This window comes from Camelina sativa, chromosome 8, assembly GCF_030686135.1.
Source record: "Camelina sativa cultivar CO46 ecotype springtype chromosome 8, ASM3068613v1".
Lineage (NCBI taxonomy): Eukaryota > Viridiplantae > Streptophyta > Magnoliopsida > Brassicales > Brassicaceae > Camelina > Camelina sativa.
Window position 1 is genome coordinate 21,186,914 of NC_141887.1, and position 20,845 is coordinate 21,207,758.

A 20,845-nucleotide genomic window follows, 5' to 3' on the forward strand; every position below is an offset into this window, starting at 1 on the left:
CTCTACTATTTTATATCTTTATCCTTAAATGCTCTTACACATTTTAGAAGGCCATGTCATCTTTATACTCAATAGTATTTCAATGCACAAATCCTATCTGGTGTATGGTATAAACGTACATTCACACAAATCATATATGGTGTAAGAGCATTGCATTGATACCTACTACCGAGACATAAAAACCTTAAGCCATAGTTTTTCGTCTACTCTCTTCACAAAGCTTTTTTCCCCTACTTCTTTAATTCCAAATTATGCTCTTTGAAAACTTGAAGACAATCTAATCTATATCTCCGTCTTTGGTGCAATTTCGCTTTCACTTTAGTCTCCTGTCTCTCACGCCAACACTGCCAGTGAAGTAAGACTCATGTTTTCTGCCACTTATGCAAAATCATGTCGTGGACACATCAAACAGTTGAACTAGCACCAACTGAAAGAATTGACCCAAGGGATATCAAAAGCAACTAATAATTACATTTAAGGCCTTACAATGAAAAAAAATCATCGACCGTGACAGCAATCAAATTCAAGGCCGTGACACTCATCCACGATTATGTCAATTGCTAAAATTTGCCTAATTTCCAATGATAAAACGTCACATTCATCTGAAAAACAGAGAGGATAACAAACGAAAAGATGGGAAAAAGAGAGAGGGAAACAAAGTTTGACTTAAAAAAAAAAAAGAGACTGAACGAATGAAGCATATATCATATATCAAATGAAACAATGTTTAAGATAGATGTTGTGAAAATAGAATCCAATAACTTATCAAAACACATTAACAAAACTTTTCGCACTTTTCAAAATTCAAGTTCTTTTATCTCATCGTTTCGCCAATTCTTCTCGTAAAATGTACGCCACCCAAAAAAATTAGGTGCATCTTTTTGGCAAACTCTGCAGTTTTCTGAACAAATGAAATTTTTTTCAAGCTTCTGAGTGGCAGCTTGTACAACATGATTTCTCGTGATATAACTATTGCACAAGTATAGGCAATGTGTCAGGTTAAGGGTCGTGAGGTTTTCCAGACCTCTGATTAGCGATATAACTTCTTCAACATAGACCACAGAGCATCGTAAACTCAACCTCTTGAGGCTCTGGAGGTAACGCACGATTTGCACAGCATCGTACTTACCCAAACGACCCATAATTTTCAAGTTGTTGAGGTTATTGCAGTTCTCTCCCACAACTCGAAATTGGAATTTGCAAAACAAGAAAAATTCATTATGAACCATGATCAGTGTGTTAAGATTCTTCCACTGACCAAACGCAAACCTAAATGACTCCACCTCATTATACAGTGACCATGAAACTGGTAAAGCAAGTTTCTCTATGTTTGGGATCCTGGAAAACAAAAAAAAAACACATATGAGCTATATATATATTTGTTTTAATTATTTATAAAGATGAGATTTACCTCTCAGCAACAAACATGAGATCCTCCTTTTGTAAACAGGAGTAAAAGTTAAAGAACAAATTCCGCGGGGACGTGCGGCTCAACTTTGTGATCTCAATCAATAGATCCCTGAGTTTTATGCCATCAACTTTATAAAAGTTAAAGAAGAGCTTGTTGATCTTAATTAAGAAATTACTAAAGCTTAGGGCTTCTTCTACTTCATCATCAACCCGGTATTTATAGAAGACGTTTTTTCCCTTGTGTTTTAGCTTGGTGAGGTCGATGGTGTTCCACAGAGTTGTGTTGTTGTTGTGGGAGACAAGGAACCAATAGATGCATACACGTGAAGCTCCCATGGTAATGTCCATAATGTCAAGCTTATCGAAGATAGTGGCAAGTATGTTTGTATCTAGAGTTGACCATTTTGAATCTTCTCTTGAGCTGTTTGCCTTCCTCATCACGTTGCAACTACATACATACATAAAACAGCAACAAAAAAAAAGCTTTAAAACATTTTAGATAAATAGCTTCAATTCTTAAATCCACGTAAAAGCTTGAACAAGCGGAAGAGAGAATAAAATCTATAAAATATGACAAAAAGCAATATCTATGAAGAGAGCCTTCGAAAGGAGTGATTTCTTACGTTCGCATAAATTTAACCAAAAAAAACAAAAAAACTTAGTCCTAAATCCTAATATTTCATAGACATTCCAAATTTCCAAGTTCAGAAGCATAGGTTATATACGTTCTAGTTTCTTTGACGGCAAGTAAAATATATATACAGTATACAGACATTCCAAATATATATATTTTTACTTTGTTATTTCTTATTTCTTTTAGTTAATGTAGAAAATTTCTAAGTGTGACTTTTCCATCTATTGACACGCTAAATTTCAATAATTCCATTTTTTTGGGTTGTCATAGAAACTTCAAGGATTGATTGAAGGTATGAGGTTTGACTGTCTGCAATTTATTAATGAATTTGTAGATTAAGGAAGGAGCCAAGTTTAAAAGAGATCTCTAACAATGCAAAAATAGAGCTGTTCAATATGATTATACGCATGAACAGGAAATGTTGTCTGTCAAGGAAGTAAATGTAATATATTGTGAATGTGAATTTAATAGGGTCATAAAGAATTATCTGTCGTAAATTCGTCTATGTAATAGTTTTCATAATTTGTACTTGATTTTAACCCGCGGTACACCACAAAACAATTTTTTAAAAAATAATAACATTTTAATTTTTTTTGTTTTTTCTATTTAGTTTGTTTTGTTTAATTAAATAATAATTTTGTTTAGATTGTCAATTATTAGAGCAATAATAGGGGAAATAAATACATAAATATGTAATTTATAAGCTATTGTCGGATTAAGTCACAATTTTACCAATCATTTAATCGTTTTACAAAATTTTAGTTAAATTACCCTGATTTAATATGTCTAATAGTATTATATTAGTGGTATTGACCAAATAAATTAAAGGAAGATTTAACCCATGTTTCAAAACCGAATTAATAATATTTTATATTTATACTAATGTTAATTCAAACCGTCATGTTAATAACATGTCCCGCTATATAACAACAAATCGTCATATTAGTGGTTTAACCTGTGTTTCAAAACCGTCATATTAGTGGTTTTGGTTGTGTGTTGTGTTTCGTTTGTAAAGTTGATATTTATACATGGAAAATGCTTGATGAGCAAGGAATTTACGATCCGTAGTAATAAAAGAGAGATTTTAGTGTATTCCTATTTGAGATGATAACATTATCGCAGAATAATATTCATTTTCTTAACACGGTATATTATATTAATTGTTTTTCTTGATACTTAAGTTAAATATACCCGATTATTGAGTTTCTAAAGTTGGGTTCTCGTTTTTATGAACTTTATTAACGTTATAATAATTATTGCGATTGTAATCATTTGTTACTCAAAGTCGGCTATGTCATTTAAATTTAAGAGATCATACAGTCTCTAAAAATCTTTTAAAATAGGTTTGGAGATTTTTATGGGATTACAAATTTAATGTATAGAGTTGTTTTTGGAATAATCGAAATGTATAGATGTTGTCAAGCTATTTATGGCAATAAATGTATCAAATTAGGTCGATTAAATAGTTCCATTAAATGAGTTTTCATGAATTGTTATTTTAGGAAAATAGTTAGGGGTTAATGTTGTAAATAATAATAAATTAAATAACCAAAACTTCAAATGCATAACACAAAATGTACTTCAAAAATAATAATATAGATTACTTAATAAATCAAGACGACAAACAAAAAAAACTTCAAGTAAAATTTGATATCAACAACAAAAAATCATAAACTGTTCCCTGTGTTTTCACCCACATGTTCGATCATACACTGCTATGAAATTGAATCATCACATACTTCATTTTTTTCTTCTTGACAGCTATCATCACATATTTCATATAATAAAAAATATTTTGATTTTTTTTTTCACTTATGATACAATTCAAATTTTTGAAAACGAAAACAGTACATACAGATGATTGATAGTGGGGATGTGTGTTTAGTCTGGTGGTTAAGTTCTGTGACACTCCGATTTGCGCAGAGGTTTAAAAGAATTATTTTGGCCACCTATATCACCAAAGTGCATTTATCTTTTCGGTCAAAAATTTTGAGAGAACTCCACAGTTAAGCATGTTTATGCTGGAGTAGTCTCATGATGGGTAACCTTCCGGGAAATGACTGTTGGAACTGTGTGAGTAGAGACAAAACACAGGGAAATATCATGTGATGATCTGTAGGGACTGTAACAAGTCTTTAAAACCTTCCGGACATAGCAAACCGGCTGTCGATATGGATGGGCTCACGGGCATAGTGATAGGACGTGAGACCCATTAAGAAAGGTGCACCATGGACTGGGATTGGACATAGGATCCACTAAGAGATGACTGTCGGAGCGTTACATGTCCACTTGACTCCATCTTCCCCACCATAGTTTGAATCCCCCATGTAGTAGGTATTTGGTTGTGGATCGAGATTTTGTTTATTTAAAGATGTCAATCAAAAAATGATAATTTTACAATTATTGTTATTTCTGCGTTTAATCCGATTTGAGGAAAAGTAAATGAAAAGGTTTGTGAGTACGAACCTAGTATAGATGTACATATATGAGAAATTAGATCGTATGTGTAAAAAATGTACAAGACACATACATGTATATGTACAATTTGATCATCAATTAGCCATAGTTTCTAAATGATACCTAGACCTAGAAGACTTTAACCATATCAATAGTACATGTTAGCATAAGTTTAATTTACTAAGCTTATATTAGCATAAGTGATTTTACATGTATATAATAGAAACATTCTATTCATTTCCCAATTAATGAGAAATAACAAACTTCATCTTCTTCCTTACCTTGATCTTAATATGGTATCAGAGCAAGCTTGATCATGAGCGCTTCATTGTTAGAGGTCTTCCTCATTTAATTTCTTTCAAGTATCTTCGTAATTTTTGATTTCAGTGGTTCTATCGTCTTCGCGATTCTTCAATTCGTGTTCACGAAGAGATCTAAGTTTTCTTCTTTCGTTTTTTTGACCTAATTGGTTATGATTCTTGTTTCTTCTGATATGCTCAAATTTATCCTAGAGATACTCTCTCAAAATAAGAGATAATTGTAGTATTTAGGAATCAAATCCATAAGGACTCTAGATTTACACAATATATTTAATAGTCTTTTAATATGTTAAACAAAAATATTTGTAATTAAATTGCAAGGTGAAAGCAGAAAATAAATGAGTTGTAAATCAATGGGAATAAACGCTAGGTCTACGAAATTCTCAGGAAATCATGAAATATCAAATCAATCAATCAAACATGATTCAATTAATTAAGCACCATTCTTGAACTCTAAACACAATTGTAAAATAAATCAGTTCTTACTGCAAATATTATCTAAGTTTAAAACCCGAAAATCCAAATCTCTTTGCAAAATCCAAGTTAAAAACCAGCTCTGAAACCGGTTGTGAAAACAAGTTTAGTTTGTTCACAAAATTACTAAATCAAATCTCTTTGTAAAAAGTAATTTTGCTCAACAAAGATTTTGTCATGAAAATAAGTTATATTCTCATATGAATCACTAATCCTAAGATATAAATCCAAATGAGTAATCAAAAATCTAGCTTTAAGAACAACCTATGGTGAATAACAAGAAAGATAATGAATCCTATTAATAAATCAATCTAACAATCCATGAAATCCCTAATGAGAAACCCTAAACCTAACAAGCAGATCTACTCAGACATGATAAATGAAACACAAATCATAAATAAAATAGATAACATTAACAAACCCGATTCCCGAACCGACGCTCTATCTTATCGTTTTATGTTTTAGGGATATCCATGTTTTACTATAAATACATTTTGTTAAGTCCTTACTCAGACATCTCGTCGTTTTTCCTTAAGGTTTACCTAGCCACCTAAAACGTTTTCTGATTTTGTAATCCAGATATCTTTGAACTTATTTAGCTTTTGCATTGGATTTCTTCTACAAAATTGTTCATCTCATTTTTATCTATATGATGATGCTTGATTCAATGTTTTATGAGTTTTTATCCTTGATGATGATTTCTGGATCTGAGTAGTGTTAGAGTTCTTGAGGATGGGATAGATTAGGTGGAGGATCTTAGTATGTAGGGTGTTTAAGTTTAGATTCGTATGATTTCCTTTTGGACTAGAGTTAGAAATACTAGTTTCTCTCTAATCAATTGGAACTAGGTCTTAGACTTTTCTACACCCAAAAGGTGTTTGATGAAATGTCTGACCAACTAGTGCCACAGACTTACATTCCTAGCCTAAAAGATTAGTTGTCTAAGGTGTTTGTCATGCCTACTTGACCATGTTTCTCTAGCAAGAGCTAGGTTTGGAAGTGTTTGAGTCTGAGTAGCTTCGGCCAAGAGATTGGATTAACTAAGTCGTGATGTTCATTGTCTAGGGATAGTTTGCTTGTGGCATGTCAAACACTCTGTAGACTAGGAGACTCCGCCGACATCAATTACTCCCATCCTTAGAACTTCTATCTTTCTGATTGATATTGCATTCCTGAGACCGCTTCTGTTCTTGCTATCTAGTTCATTCTTAGAATCGTTATTGCTTTTACTCATTCATTTTCGCTTCTTGTCATGCATGTTTGTTTCTAATTTTGTAGTTCATTTCCGTTTTGTGTTTCAACCATTCTAGGATTGTTAGATATAAATCCACTCTTTAAATTGGCTTGACTTGTGATACTTTGATTGCATCTTGAGTGATAGCAAAGTACCCAACTGGATTGACACTTTAATTACTAAAACTACATAAGGTTAATTGAACCTGCTAGGATAGACACAAAAATCTTTGTACCAATTGTAAAACATGAATTGAGCCTTAATAGCAAATAAAGAGAACTTCTGGCCAACTTTAGAAATCTTTTGCACTACAAAAAGATGGAAAATTCAATTTCCGTCAGAATGACGTGTCGCTCGATGCACCACACCAATTTTTCTCTCCGATTTTTTTTCCTCAGAGTTGTTCCTCCCGATGCTCCAAAATGCTCCAAAATCTACAAATAAGTTCGAGACATACCTAAACCTGCAATGATTCAAAAAGACTCTAAAAACACCAAAAAGAATCTATAAATAAAAAATATATCATGGTGATAACAGGATTTTCACCCAGAGTATTAATTCCCTATGCAGTTGTAGTACAAAGGGTTATCAGTCCAAATGGTTGGTATGCTAGCAGATGAGATATGATCAGAGCTATGCAAGTCAAGCCAAGCAATAAAGGGGGTTGAACTAACAATCCTAAAATAATTAAAAGAAAATAAATAAACAAGAACCACTCGACCTAAGTACTCGATGCAAACATTCGAGTACAAGATCGGGTGAAGTGATCGGGTACAGTAAATAAATATGAACAGCTCGAAGGTATACTTGAAGATGGTGATCGTGTACCAGCTCGAGTATAGGGTCGAGTTATGAATAAAAACGTAAACAAACAAGAAGCGAAAGCTCCTAAGGATGGGGTAATCGACTCCTAAGTGTTCCTGACCAGTATGGATGTCCTACATGCCTCAAGCAATTCCCTAGACAATGAATCTCTAAAATCTTGTTAAAACACTCTCGTGATAGAAACATGACCAAGCAGGCAATACAAACCGATTCATTGTTGTCAATAAACTCCTTTAAACCTAGCTGCCCAGTCCTGCCCAAGGATCTGCTCGAGGCGGTGCTCGAGGATGTGGTCGGGTTACTCCTCGGATAGGTCTTCGGGTTGTTCTTCCTGCCCTTAGATCCTCTTCGATCGGGTTGAGGTTTGGACTGTTCTTCCTGCTCCAATGCACGACGTGATCAGGAACACCGAGAGTCTCAAGCTGAGCTGAAGAGGTTTCTCCTCCTGAATCATCCACACCTGCAACCACCCATCCAGCTACCGCACCTGCAACCAATGCACAACCCACTGAAGGAGGCACCACACCAGGCACCACACCAGCCTCCAGTCCAGCAGCCAATTCCCCTTCCTCTAACACTGCTTCCAACTAATGAACTTCCAATTCCTTTTTTTTTCTAATGAACTTGCTTTTGATTAATATCATTTCAAAATCTAAAATTAATCAGATATAGGATTGCTAAACCGTGACTAATTTGTGACCAAACCAATTCAAAAATGTGACTAATTTGTGACCAAACCAATTCAAAAAATGTGACCACTTCGTGACAAATCCAAATTACAAAAATAGTCGCTAAACCCAGACTCTTAAATTAGTCCCAAAACCGTCGTAAGCATAGGACTGTTCTATAAAGTCACAAAAATGTCCACAAATAGACTTCGTTGCAGTTTAATCGGAAAAATGCAACTACCACAAGAGCTCACATATACGTCGCTAATATACGACTATATTATAGAGTCCGAAATCCGTCGCAAATAAGCGAACTTGTTGTAACCAACATATTTTGCGACCTTTTTTTAGCGACCAACGTAAATGGTGGCGAAGGAGTCGCAAAGCCCTATTTTGCGACCATTAAGCAACGATTACTGGAGTCGCAAATGGCTTGTTTTCTTGTAGTGGCTCTCTCTTCTCTCTCTTCACAACCAATTACTCTCTCTCTCTTAATCTCTTCTTAACAAGATCTAACAAACTTCTGATCAAGCTTAAGAGAAGATAAACTTCAGAGTAACCTAGAAAAGAAGGATCTATCCTCAGTCGTTTGTAACAACTCTCATCCATACCACTCACACGTGTGAACTAGAGCTTGTATCGAAACCCTCTCATACACCGAGAGTCTTCTCCACACTTAAGTATTCCTTGTAGTCGAATCTGAGTCATAACACTTCAGAGTTCATGAGCGATGATCAATGTTTTCAGATTTTTCCATTGAGTGAAAGCAAACCGCAATGAATTCTCGGTTTGGTAGGACCAGATTGGTAAAGCAAGTTTCTCTAAATTTGGCATCCTAAGAAACACAATCACAAGAAATAAAAATAAAAACGTATGAGAGGCACACCATGCACATGCAAGAAAATCTGATTAGATGATTGATGAGATTTACCTCTCAGCAGCGAATTTGAGACCTGTTTCTTGTATATAGGAATTGAAGTGAAAGAACAAAGTCTTCGGGGCCATGCGGCTCAACTTGGTGATCTCAATTAATAGATTTATGAGACTTATGCCGCCTTCTATTTCAAAAAAGTCATGAAAGAACCTGGTGCTTGTAAAAGAAGATTGGTCGTCAAAACTGTTGGAAACATCTAATTCTTGGAGCTTGGTGAGGTCGACGGTGTTCCACAAAGCTCTTTTGTGAGAGACAAGGAACCAAGAGATGCAGACACGTGAAGCTCTCATGGTAATGTCCATCAAGTTGAGCCTATTGAAGATAAGTTCAAGTATGTCTCTGTTTACATCTGCCCATATTGAAACTTCTCCTAAGCTCTCTACCTTCTCCATCACGTTACAACTACATACAAAAGGAAAAAAGGAGAAGAAAAAAATGTTGAAATCATTGTTGCTTGTACTATTAATTATCAAACAAAGGAAGAATATGTCAACGGTAACATATAGAAACAAAACATTGCAGTGTCTTACAAAACATATTTACAACATCAAAACTGCAATTCTACTTCCACGATCTTTAACTTAATTTCGTTTTTAAGAAAAAAAACAAAAACGAAACCAAAACAAGCTATGTTAGGGTAAAAAGATTCGAATAGTCAGTTCTTGTAAGCACTTACTATTCGGTCGTGATTTGAGGTTTCAATTATATTCAAAAAACCTAGCTACTTAGTTAAAAAGTATTTTTAAACATTGTTCTGCAAAATACTAAACAAACAGAGCACCTAGACAAAGCGAAAGCATCATAAAAAAACAATATAATCAAACAAAAAAATAGATAAGTAGTAATAATTAGTCATAATCTATAGCAAGGTGATAGACGTAGAAGAACTACCTTGCTTAGCTCTTAGGTCATATTCGTGGCGAGCTCTGGTTAAGAGGAAATTTTGTTTTGTGAAAAAGTTAACTAGGGTTTCTTTTTTCAATTAAGTTAAATTACCTAAAATATCCCACACTTCCGAGTTTATTGGACTGTATGGGCCTGTTGCCTCTCTATTTCAACTTATATAGAACTTAAGAACATCAAAGGAGACTTAGAGATATGTAGGGTTTCTCTAAACAAGAGTGAGTGGGGGTCAGGATCATGGCGACAAGTCAATCGAAAGAAGAGTAAAACTGAGAACAATTCTCTTGAAATCTTGAAAGAGATGAACTTCGATGATGTTCCTTTGGAACTAGCGATGGATATATTTATGAGACTGCCTTTGAAATCCGTAGCTAGGTGTCTCCTACTCTCAAAGTTTTGGACCGGAGTGATACGGAGTCGAGATTTCATCGCGTCTTTCCAGGTTAGGTACTCTTCGATGATGCAGCCTCGTCTACTAGTCGCGTTTATTGACTTTGATAGACAACGTAACTACGAAGTTTGGCACTTCTTCTCGCTGTCTACATCATCATCAACGTCTTATCTATCACGTGTTTGTTGAATGATGAGAAGCACAAACCGTGCCCTCTTCTGTGTATTGCATTATCAATATATAGATGTACAATAGAATCAATCAGAGTAATTAAATAAGATACGGTATCGCAAAATAATAATTCTATTATTGTGTTTCCTATTCTATCACTCCCCCGCAGTCGTAGCGTAAGGAGGTTGGACGCTTAGACTGGAGCGAAAATACGTGAAGAGTGAGGATGGGAGCCCCTTGGTGAATATATCGGCATATTGGTAAGGAGAGGGGACGTGGAGGACACGGACGTCGCCGACAGCAACACGTTCTCGTACAAAGTGGATGTCAATCTCAATGTGTTTGGTACGTTGGTGTTGGACAGGGTTTGTGGAGAGATACACCGCACTTACGTTGTCACAATAGACAATCGTTGCGGTAGTGACTGGACAATGTAGTTCTAAGAGCAAGTTGCGTAGCCAGCTTGTCTGGGCAACCACATTAGCGACTTTGCGATACTCAGCCTCTGCACTAGAGCGGGATACTGTAGGCTGTCATTTGGACGACCATGAGACAAGGTTATCACCAAGGAAAACGCAATAGCCAGACGTGGAACGGCGTGTGGTTGTGCAGCCTGCCCAATCAGCGTCCGTGTAAGCCGTGATCGTAGAGATAGAGGTTGGTTTCAGTCGAATGCCGTTTGTGATGGTCCCCTTTTGGTATCGGATGATTCGCTTGAGGGCATGAAGATGAGGCTCACGGGGATCATGCATATGGAGACACACTTGTTGAACGGCATAGGCTATGTCAGGGCGAGTAAACGTGAGGTATTGGAGAGCACCAGCGAGGCCACGATAGAGTGTTAGGTCTGCAACAGTTGTTCCAACCGCAGCGGGAAGTTTGGAAGATGTATCAACCGGTGTGGTGGTAGGGTTGCAACCAGTCATCCCGGTTCGATGTATGATGCCCGCTGCATAGTTTTGTTGGCTCAAGAACATCCCATGTTTGTCCCTGTTAATAGCAATGCCAAGAAAATAGTGAAGTTTGCCTAGATCAGTCATAGAAAATTCAGAATTAAGTGATGTTATAATCGACCGTAATAGGGAAGTGGAAGAGGAGGTGAGACTGATGTCATCAACGTAGAGAAGGAGGTATGCTAAATCTTTCCCACGTTTGAGAACAAATAATGAGGCATCGGCTTTGCTTTGGTTGAATCCTATTTTGGTGGCAAAGGTGGCGAAACGATGATACCAAGCCCGAGGCGCTTGTTTGAGGCCGTAAAGAGATTTACGGAGGAGACAAACATGGGTAGGTCGAGTGGGATCAACGAATCCTGGAGATTGATGCATATAAACTGTCTCGTCCAGATCACCGTATAGGAAAGCGTTTTTGACGTCTAATTGATGAGCATGCCAGTTGAGAGAAACAGCAACGTGAAGGACGGTACGGATTGAGGCAGGCTTGACTGAAGGTCTCATCACAATCGATGCCAATCTGCTGTGATTTTCCATTTGCAACGAGGCGAGCTATGTATCGAGAGAGCTGACCACCTGCATTAAACTTATGTCTTAAAAGCCACATAGAACGCACAACATTAGTGTTTAAGGGCCGTGGGACTAGTGTCCACGTTCCGGCTGCAATTTGAGCATCATATTCAACCTGCATAGCATCATTCCAGTATTTATCTTTGGCAGCATGAACATGAGAGAGAGGTAAAGGAGAAATTGTGTCAGTATGAAGAGAGAAAATCTATTTCTTTTTACTTATGCCACTGCGACTACGAGTGTGGATGACATGAGGAGGTTGAGGTTGAGGAGCAGGGGCTGCTGCCGCGTTGGGTAACGAAGGTGGAACCGAGGGAGAAAGACGAGGAGAGGTAGTGAGCTGAGAAAAGGATGTTGTTGTCGGGACCGTTGATAATGGCTGAACAGAGGTAGAAGGATTAGTAGGAGCAGGGGGTGCAGAAGAGGAAGACGATATAGGAGGTCTAGGAAGATCACGAGGAGGAGGAAGAGGAATTGTAGTAGATGGAGTCGTGGACGGTTGAACAGTGGTGAGAGGAGGGTCAGTGGAGCTCGACGGTGGTAGAGGAGGGATTGACGGGGGAATAGAATGGAGAAGCGGATAAGTAAAAAATTGGGAAGACGGTGTTGACGAGCAGGTATCGGAAACTGAATGTTGAAAGGGGAAAGAGTTTTCATCAAAGATAACATGACGAGATAAAATGATTCGTTTGGTTTTGAGATCCAAACAACGATAGCCACTATGATTGGAAGGATAACCTAGAAAAACACATTTAGTGGAACGAGGAGATAGTTTGTGGGTGGAGGTAGGAAGGAGATTTGGATAACAAAGGCATCATCAATATATAGCTGTACAATAGAATCAATCAGAGTAATTACATAAGATACGGTATCGCAAAATAATAATTCTATTATTGTGTTTCCTATTCTATCAGTGTTACATGTCCATTGCCAAGAGTCTAACTACCATTCTCATTATGTCAATGGTTTGATAAACCATTGACATAGCCATACCTAGAGTCGAAACCAGCAGTACGCTCGGACATAGTTTTTTCGGGTACGATCTGATTAATGATGAATACAAACTATTGGAATTGTGCATGAAGGATCGAACTCAAGTATTACAACTATCATCTGAACACAAAGTAGTCACATTGGGAGATAAAAACAAATTATGGAAAATGATTGATTATAGAACTCATCTTGGTCCTGTGCTTAACAGTGTGTGCATAGATAGAGTTTTGTTTTATCTTGCTAATATGGGCGATGATTTGTCTCAGTTAAGCTTAATGAGATTCGATTTGGGGTCGGAAAAGTTGGATCTTTTTACTAGTGTATCCGGCGACTTTCCAACTGCGTTTCTATATTTTTCAACTTTGATTAGCTACAAGGGGAAAGTAGCTTTAGCCACTAACACAAGGATGGATTTGGAAGTGTGGGTTTTGGATCAGCAAGCCAAGACTCTAGGATGGTTGAAGGAAAGTTTTAGTATCAACATTAGGAAGAAGTGGAAACAATATGATTTGGGAATTATCAGAGGCACAACTCATAGAGATGAGCTAATTTTGGCACCACGGTTCTATTATAATGAGTTTTATGTTTACCTTTACAATCCATACACGAATATGCTTAGAGGACCAAAGTTGAATTACACGGAGACCAAGCATCCGGAGACCAAAGCAATGGTTTTTTCGGATTATGTAGAGAGTGTTAGGTTGTTGTAGGGAAGACACTTTCATGCTTTCATTATACCTATAGACGAGAGTGTAACTATCCAGTAACTCATCTATCAGTTTTTTTAGTGAATCTTAAGCATAACAATATTTCCACTGGCCAAATGGAATGATTATTATATAGTATTTAAATAAATTTAAAACATCAACAAAGCTTTTACAAAAGATTATTATGAATTCAAGCTTTTTAATCTCCTCGTTTCACCAATTCTTTTCGTAAAAAATAATGTGCCGTCTCAAATATGTTAGGTCCATCTTTGCAGACCTTGCAATCGGTTCCTGAGCATATGATAAATTTCTCAAGCTTTTGAGTGGCAGCAACTTGAACAAGATTTTCATCATGTATCTTTGAAATGTGACAGGTTAAGAATGGTGAGGTTTTGCAGACATGTGATTAGTGATAAAATTGCTGTCATGGTGACGGTAGAGCATCACAAACTATGGTATTAATTACGTAGATTTGCTCATAATAGTTAAACATATATATAATAGTGATCTTCTCCTCATTTATACTTTCACGACGTTTGAGAGTTCTCTCTACGTTACGTTTAATGCATCAAGTTGATTTCGTTCTTGAAGACTTGCCCAAAGAGTACCAAGTCGTTGATAAATTGTAGGGCACCGTGACACTCGTCTGTGATTATGTGTGTCAATGTTGCCTAAATCAAACGCTGAAAAACTATAGGATCCAGTTCATATTAAATGAAGCATATTATGATATGATCTATCAAATGGAAGAACAACACATAAGTAAATATATGGAGGTTGAGAAATAGAATCCGATAACTTTTACAAATTAAACACATCAAGAAATTTTTTCAAAATTTCAGAATTCAAGTTCTTTTATCTCGTTGTTTCGCCAATTCTTCCCGTAAAAATTATGCTCCCCGGAAGGTCGATTTTCGCAAACTTGACAATCATCTTCTGAACATGTGATAAGTTTGTCAAGATTCTGAGTGGCAGCTTGTACAACATCATTGATCATAAGATACCAGCCCAAGATTAAGCAATGTGTCAAGTTAAGGATCGCTAGGTTTCGAAGACCTCTGATTAGTAGGAGAACTCCTTCAACATTGATGAAAGAGCATCGCAAACTCAACCTAGTGAGGCTCTGGAGGTAATGCACGATATTTTCAGCATCGTCGTTTCCCAAATTACCCATAAGTTTCAAGTTGCTGAGGTTACTGCAGCTCTCTCCCACAATTCGAATCTCGAATGAGAACCAGGTAAATTCATTATAAGCCATGATCAGTGTTTTAAGACTCTTCCACTGACTAAACGCAAATCTAAATGAGTTCTTTTCATTACGCAATGACAATGGAACTGGTAAAGCAAGTTTCTCTATGTTTGGCATCCTGGAAAACAAAAAATATGCATATGAGCTATATATATATATATATATATAATATATATGTTTTATTATTCAGTTATAAAGATGAGATTTACCTCTCAGCAACTTGAGGATAAAGATAAAACTTTGGCGAAAACTTTTACTCTTTATTATTTTAGCTAGATACTTTTACACATTGAGACATTATGACTTATATAGAGACCTAGAGAACAATCTAGATCATTGATGACTCATTAGGTACAGTTGTGACAGACTAGTCATCCTTATCTTGCAGAGCTCCAAATCGGTTATGGAGGAGAGTATCATCAGCAGGTACAATCAACCTTGTCTTGACATGAGAGTGTTGACTGGGCTTCACATTTGGGCTTCCTTGTTGGACTGTTGTCTGACCCAACTTGCATATCTCACTTACATTCTCCCTCAAACTTGTGGTGGGTGAATCACCAACACCATGTTTGCCTATAAGATTCTCAAACTCCCTCTTTGGTAAAGACTTAGTGAATATATCGGCCAGTTGGAGCTGTGCAGGGACATGCTGTGTTTCAATATGTCCCAAAGCTACTTGCTCCCTGATGTAATGGAAGTCAGTGTCGAAGTGTTTGGACCGTTTGTGTAGAGCTGGATTAGCGCTTAGGTACACTGCAGAGAGGTTGTTGCATTGGAGCAAAGTAGGGAACTGTTGTGATATTCTCAAGTCACAAAGAAGAAACAAAAGCCAGGTAATCTTATGAGCCGTAGACGTTAGAGCTCTGTATTCTGCCTCTGTTGAAGAATTTGAGACTGTTTCTTGTCTTCTAGCTGACCAACTAATCAGATTAGGACCAAACAGGATACAGAAACCTGTTGTCGAACGTCTTGTCTTCTTACATATGGCATGGTCACTATCACAGTAGGCCGAAAGTGACAAGTTAGAGCTTCTACGTATATATAGACCCATATGTAGAGTTCCCTTGATTTATCTGAGAATGCGTTTGAGTAGGCCAAAGTCGGAAACAGTTGGTTCATGCATCCTTTGGCATATGAAGTTGACTGCAAATTGTATGTCAGGCCTGGTAATTGTTAGGTATTGTAGCTTTCCTGCCAGACTTCTGAAATATGTTGGCTCAGAGAACGGTTCAGGATTCAACTTGTCCAGATTCTGCGGAAGTGGGGTTGGCATAGGATTGCAGTTAGACATCGCAGCTTGATGAAGGATGTTTGATGCATATGCTGTCTGATGAAGGAAGAAGCTTGTTGAGCATTTTTGAATTTCGATCCCAAGAAAATAGCTTGGAGCTCCCAAGTCCTTCATTGAGAACCGCTTGTTCAGAGTGATGAACAAATCTTGTAAGAGATTTGGATCATTCCCTGTAAGAAGCATATCATCCACATACATTAGCAACATCAATGATTGACCATTTTTATGATAAGTGAACAAGGAGGGATCGGATTTGCAGCAGGTGAACCCAAACGCAATCAGATATTTGCTGAAGGTGTCAAATCAGGCTCTCGGAGCTTGCTTAAGTCCGTTGAGAGCTTTCGTAAGATGACAAACATGAGATGGTCGTTGTGCATCAACGAAACCACAAGGTTGCAGCATGAATACTGGTTCTTGCAGCTCTCCATGAAGAAATGCATTTGATACATCAAGTTGTTTTATCTCCCAATCTTTAGTGGTTGCAACATCAAGAACCATTCGTATGGTAGCAGTTCGAACAACAGGGCTGAAGGTCTCAAGATAATCAAGCCCTTCTTCTTGATTGAATCCCTTGGCAACAAGTCGTGCCTTGAGTTTATCAACTGATCCATCCGGTTTGAGTTTGGTTTTAAAAACCCACTTGCACCCCAATATGTTCATCTCTTCAGTAGGCTCAACTAAATCCCAAGTATGCAACATGTGAATATTAGTTATTTCATCATGAGCAGCATCGTTCCAACCAGGATGTTGTAAAGCCTTTGTGATATTTTTTGGTTCTTCAGGAGCAAACCGAGATGTAAGGAGAACATACCTCGTGATTGGTTTGTGAATTCCCGCTTTTTCTCTTGTAGTCATGGAATGTGTGTTGTTGTCGTTGTTTTGTTGCTCTTGTTGCTCGATTTGATCTTCGTGATGTTCTTCCTCTGATGCAGAGTTTTCTTCCTCTGATGCAGAGTGTTCTTCCTCTGATGCAGAGTGATCTGTCTTAGTATTTGTAGAACTCTCACTTGCATTGATAACATTATTGTTGTCTTGTTGGACTGTTGTAGGAGGGTTCTGATCAGACATTTGTTGGACTGTTGTCTGTGTCGTTGTGTGATGTGGATAAACTGATTGAGAGTGTGACCTTTCTGCAGTGATGTTAGCGGGTGGAGTGATCAAGGCTGCTTGCCAAGCTTGAAGGAGTGGTGTGTTATATGTGAGAATTAGAGCTTTGTACTGTTGAGTGAACGGAAAACAAATTTCATCAAACACTACATGTCGAGAGATATAGACCTTCCCCGTTGGCGGATATAGACACTGGTATCCTTTATACTGAGTGTGGTACCCCAAAAAAACACATTGTAAAGACCTTGGATCGAATTTATGGCTTGCCATAGGCCTGAGAAAAGGATAACAGGCAGATCCAAACACTCTCAACATGTTGTAGTTCGGTTTTTGTTTAAACAGTAGCTCATAGGGACTGCAATTTTTTAATGTTGCAGAGGGAAGAAGATTAGTGATGAAACTAGCAGTGAAGAAGGCTTCTACCCAGTGATGGAGAGGAGTATGGCTGTGAAACATCATTGACAGATCAAGCTCCACTAGATGTCTATGTTTTCTCTCAGCAATCCCATTTTGTTGAGGAGTGTAAGGACATGATATCCTATGAATGATTCCATTCTCTGACAAATGTTGTTTAAGAAGATTGCTTGTAAACTCTCCACCACCATCACTTTGAAAAACTTTGATCTTGGTCTTGAATTGATTCTCAACCATTTGCTGAAAGACTTTAAGGATAGCAAAAAACTCAGATTTGGCACGCATAGGATAGAACCATGTGAACCGAGAGAAATCATCCACAAAAACAGCATAGTATTTAAACCCTTGATTTGATACAACCGGTGATGGTCCCCAAAGATCACAATGTATTCGATCTAGGGGACAAAAAACTCTAGAATCTGAAGAAAAAAACTGAAGCTTACTATTCTTCCCCATCTGGCAAGGCTCACAAATGGAGGTAGTGCTGCTCTTATTCAAGATAATCTCCTTGCTGTGTTTAAGTTGTTGGAGAACTTGAGAATTTGAATGCCCAAGCCTATGATGCCATATATCTTCAGAGGCTGCACATTGACGATTGGAGAACATAGCAACAAATTCTTGATTCCCCAACACATATAATCCCCTACTTCGAGGACCCTTTGCTACCACCTTCTGAGTGGTTATGTCAATAACACACACCTTATTAGAATCAAACCAAACTCCACAAGGCAGATCATCACACAGTTTTGACACTGAAATTAGAAATTTTTGCATATCTCGACACACAAGAGCATCGTTTAACGAGAGTTTACCTGAAGTGGAAGCAATGGTAGTAGATCCTACATGAGTTATCGAAAGGTAAGTTCCATCTCCAACCAAGACTATGTCATTCCCATTGTATGTCGTGGCAGACTGCAGATTAGTAGTAGAGGGTGTGACATGGGCTGTAGCACCGGAATCTGTGACCCAGTCGTTACCATCAGAGACTTGCAGGGAAGAGAACACTTGAGCCACATCAAGACGTTGGTAGTTATGATCAAAACGGTTCCAGCAGTCAGCCACAATATGACCAGTACGCCCACAAATTTGACAGACAGGACGTTCACCAGAGACTTGAGAGCTAGATTGGTGTTGAGAGAAGCCTCTACCGCGTGAGGAGTAACCTCCACGTCCTCTGTTTTGTCCTGAAGAGCGTCCCCTGCCACGGTAGCCTCCTCTGGACTGATTTTCATACCCATTGTGTTGAGGTTGAAACGCGAGATGTGGAGTAATAGACTCATGAGAACTGTAAGACCGAAGCTTGGTGTCAAAACTCTCTACTTCAGACACAACATCACCAAAGCTTGGAGGAGAGACATTTTTCTCAGTGAGCTCTAAACGATAGTTGCAATAGGATCATACTCGCGACCCAACCCATTCAGAAAGCCAAATATCTTCAGAGACTCATCGATGGGTTTGCCAATAGAGCTCAAGGCGTCACAGATAGCGATAAACTCACGACAATAAGCAGCAAACGATATGTCCTTCTTTTCTAGAACCCACAGAATACGGTGAAGAGTAAATTCCCTAGCTATGAACAAACATCTCTAGAAGTAGTAATGTTATGAACATACCCGAGAACTTCTTCAGACAAAGTACCAAATAGCCAAGAACGAATGAGTTGATCTGTGCAGAACCATGCTTCATATTGGGGATTGGGAACTTCTACGTCGGTTGTCGTTGAGGTGGTGCGAGATGGTGCTGTGACGGCTCCATTCACGAACCCTATAAGCTTTTGACATGAAAGAAGAGACTCAAACTGAGTTTTCCATAGGAGATAGTTGGTATTGTTCAGCTTGATTGTAACCGTACTCGTGACATGAATGTTGTCAGGAAATGGATACGAGGTCGCCACTGTAGAATCTGTTAAGGTTTACAAGGCTCTGATACCACGAGGATAAAGATAGAACTTTGGTGAAAACTTTTACTCTTTATTATTTTAGCTAGATACTTTTACACATTGAGACATTATGACTTATATAGAGACCTAGAGAACAATCTAGATCTTTGATGACTCATTAGGTACAGCTGTGACAGACTAGTCATCCTTATTTTGCAGAGCTCCAAATCGGTTACGGAGGAGAGTATGATCAGCAGGTACAGTCAACCTTGTCTTGACATGAGAGCTTTGACTGGGCTTTACATTTGGGCTTCCTTGTTGGACTGTTGTCTGACCCAACTTGCATATCTCACTTACACAACTAACATGAGATCCTGCTTTTGTAAATAGGAACTAAAGTTAAAGAACACATTACGCGGAGCCGTGCGGCTCAACTTAGTGATCTCAACAATTAGATTCTTGAGTTTTATGCGTTTTACTCTACAAAAGTTAAAGAAGAACCGGCTCATCTTAATTGAAAAAATTCCAAAAGCTTAGGGCTTCTTTTACTTCTTTGTCGACCCGGTATTTGTAGAGGACATTTTTTCCCATGTGTTTGAGTCTCGTGAGGTCGATGGTTTCCCACAGTATTTTGTTGTGAGAGACAAGGAACCAATAGATGCATACACGTGAAGCTCCCATGGTAATGTCCATAATGTCAAGCTTATCGAAGATAGTGGCAAGTATGTTTCTATCTAGAGTTGACCATTTTGAATCATCTCTTGAGCTGTTTGCCTTCCTCATCACGTTGCAACTACATACTGTATAAAAAAATAGAGAAAAAAGATAAAAAGACATTTTAGATTGATAGATTCTTGAATCCAAGTAAACGCTAGCGCTTGAAGAAGATCTATTGAAAAAAGAAAAAAAAGAGAGTGATTTCTTACGCTAGCATATTCACAAGGACGTAACTGTAGTCCTAACTCCTAAATTTAACCCCTCGAAAAAATGAACCTAGTCCTAACTATTTAATTTGTAGACATTCCAAATTTCCAAGTTCAGAAGCACAACTTTTTAGTTGTTTAACGGCAAGTAAATATTTAAAAAAAAAATTGTTAGTTTTCTTTTTCCTTTAGTTATTGTATACACTTTCTTTAAGTTGGATTTTCCATTTATTGACAATCACATTGCTAAATTTCAGTAATTCCATTTCTTTGGTGGTCCACTAGTAAAATTGTAATGTATAGTTACAAAAAATTGTGTAGTTACAACCGGTTATGCA

General features: G+C 37.6%; 4 pseudogenes; 1 reads left to right on the forward strand and 3 right to left on the reverse strand.

The window, feature by feature from the left end:
• Positions 1–797: 797 nt before the first annotated feature.
• Positions 798–1,848, reverse strand: LOC147940259 (putative F-box protein At4g11580 pseudogene; annotated as a pseudogene).
• Positions 1,849–8,736: 6,888 nt separating this feature from the next.
• On the reverse strand, positions 8,737–9,348 carry LOC104707455 (putative F-box protein At4g11580 pseudogene; annotated as a pseudogene).
• Positions 9,349–12,864: 3,516 nt separating this feature from the next.
• Positions 12,865–13,647, forward strand: LOC104709659 (F-box protein At4g11590 pseudogene; annotated as a pseudogene).
• An 835-nt stretch (positions 13,648–14,482) lies between these two features.
• Positions 14,483–20,367, reverse strand: LOC104709660 (putative F-box protein At4g11580 pseudogene; annotated as a pseudogene).
• Between the last annotated feature and the right edge of the window lie 478 nt (positions 20,368–20,845).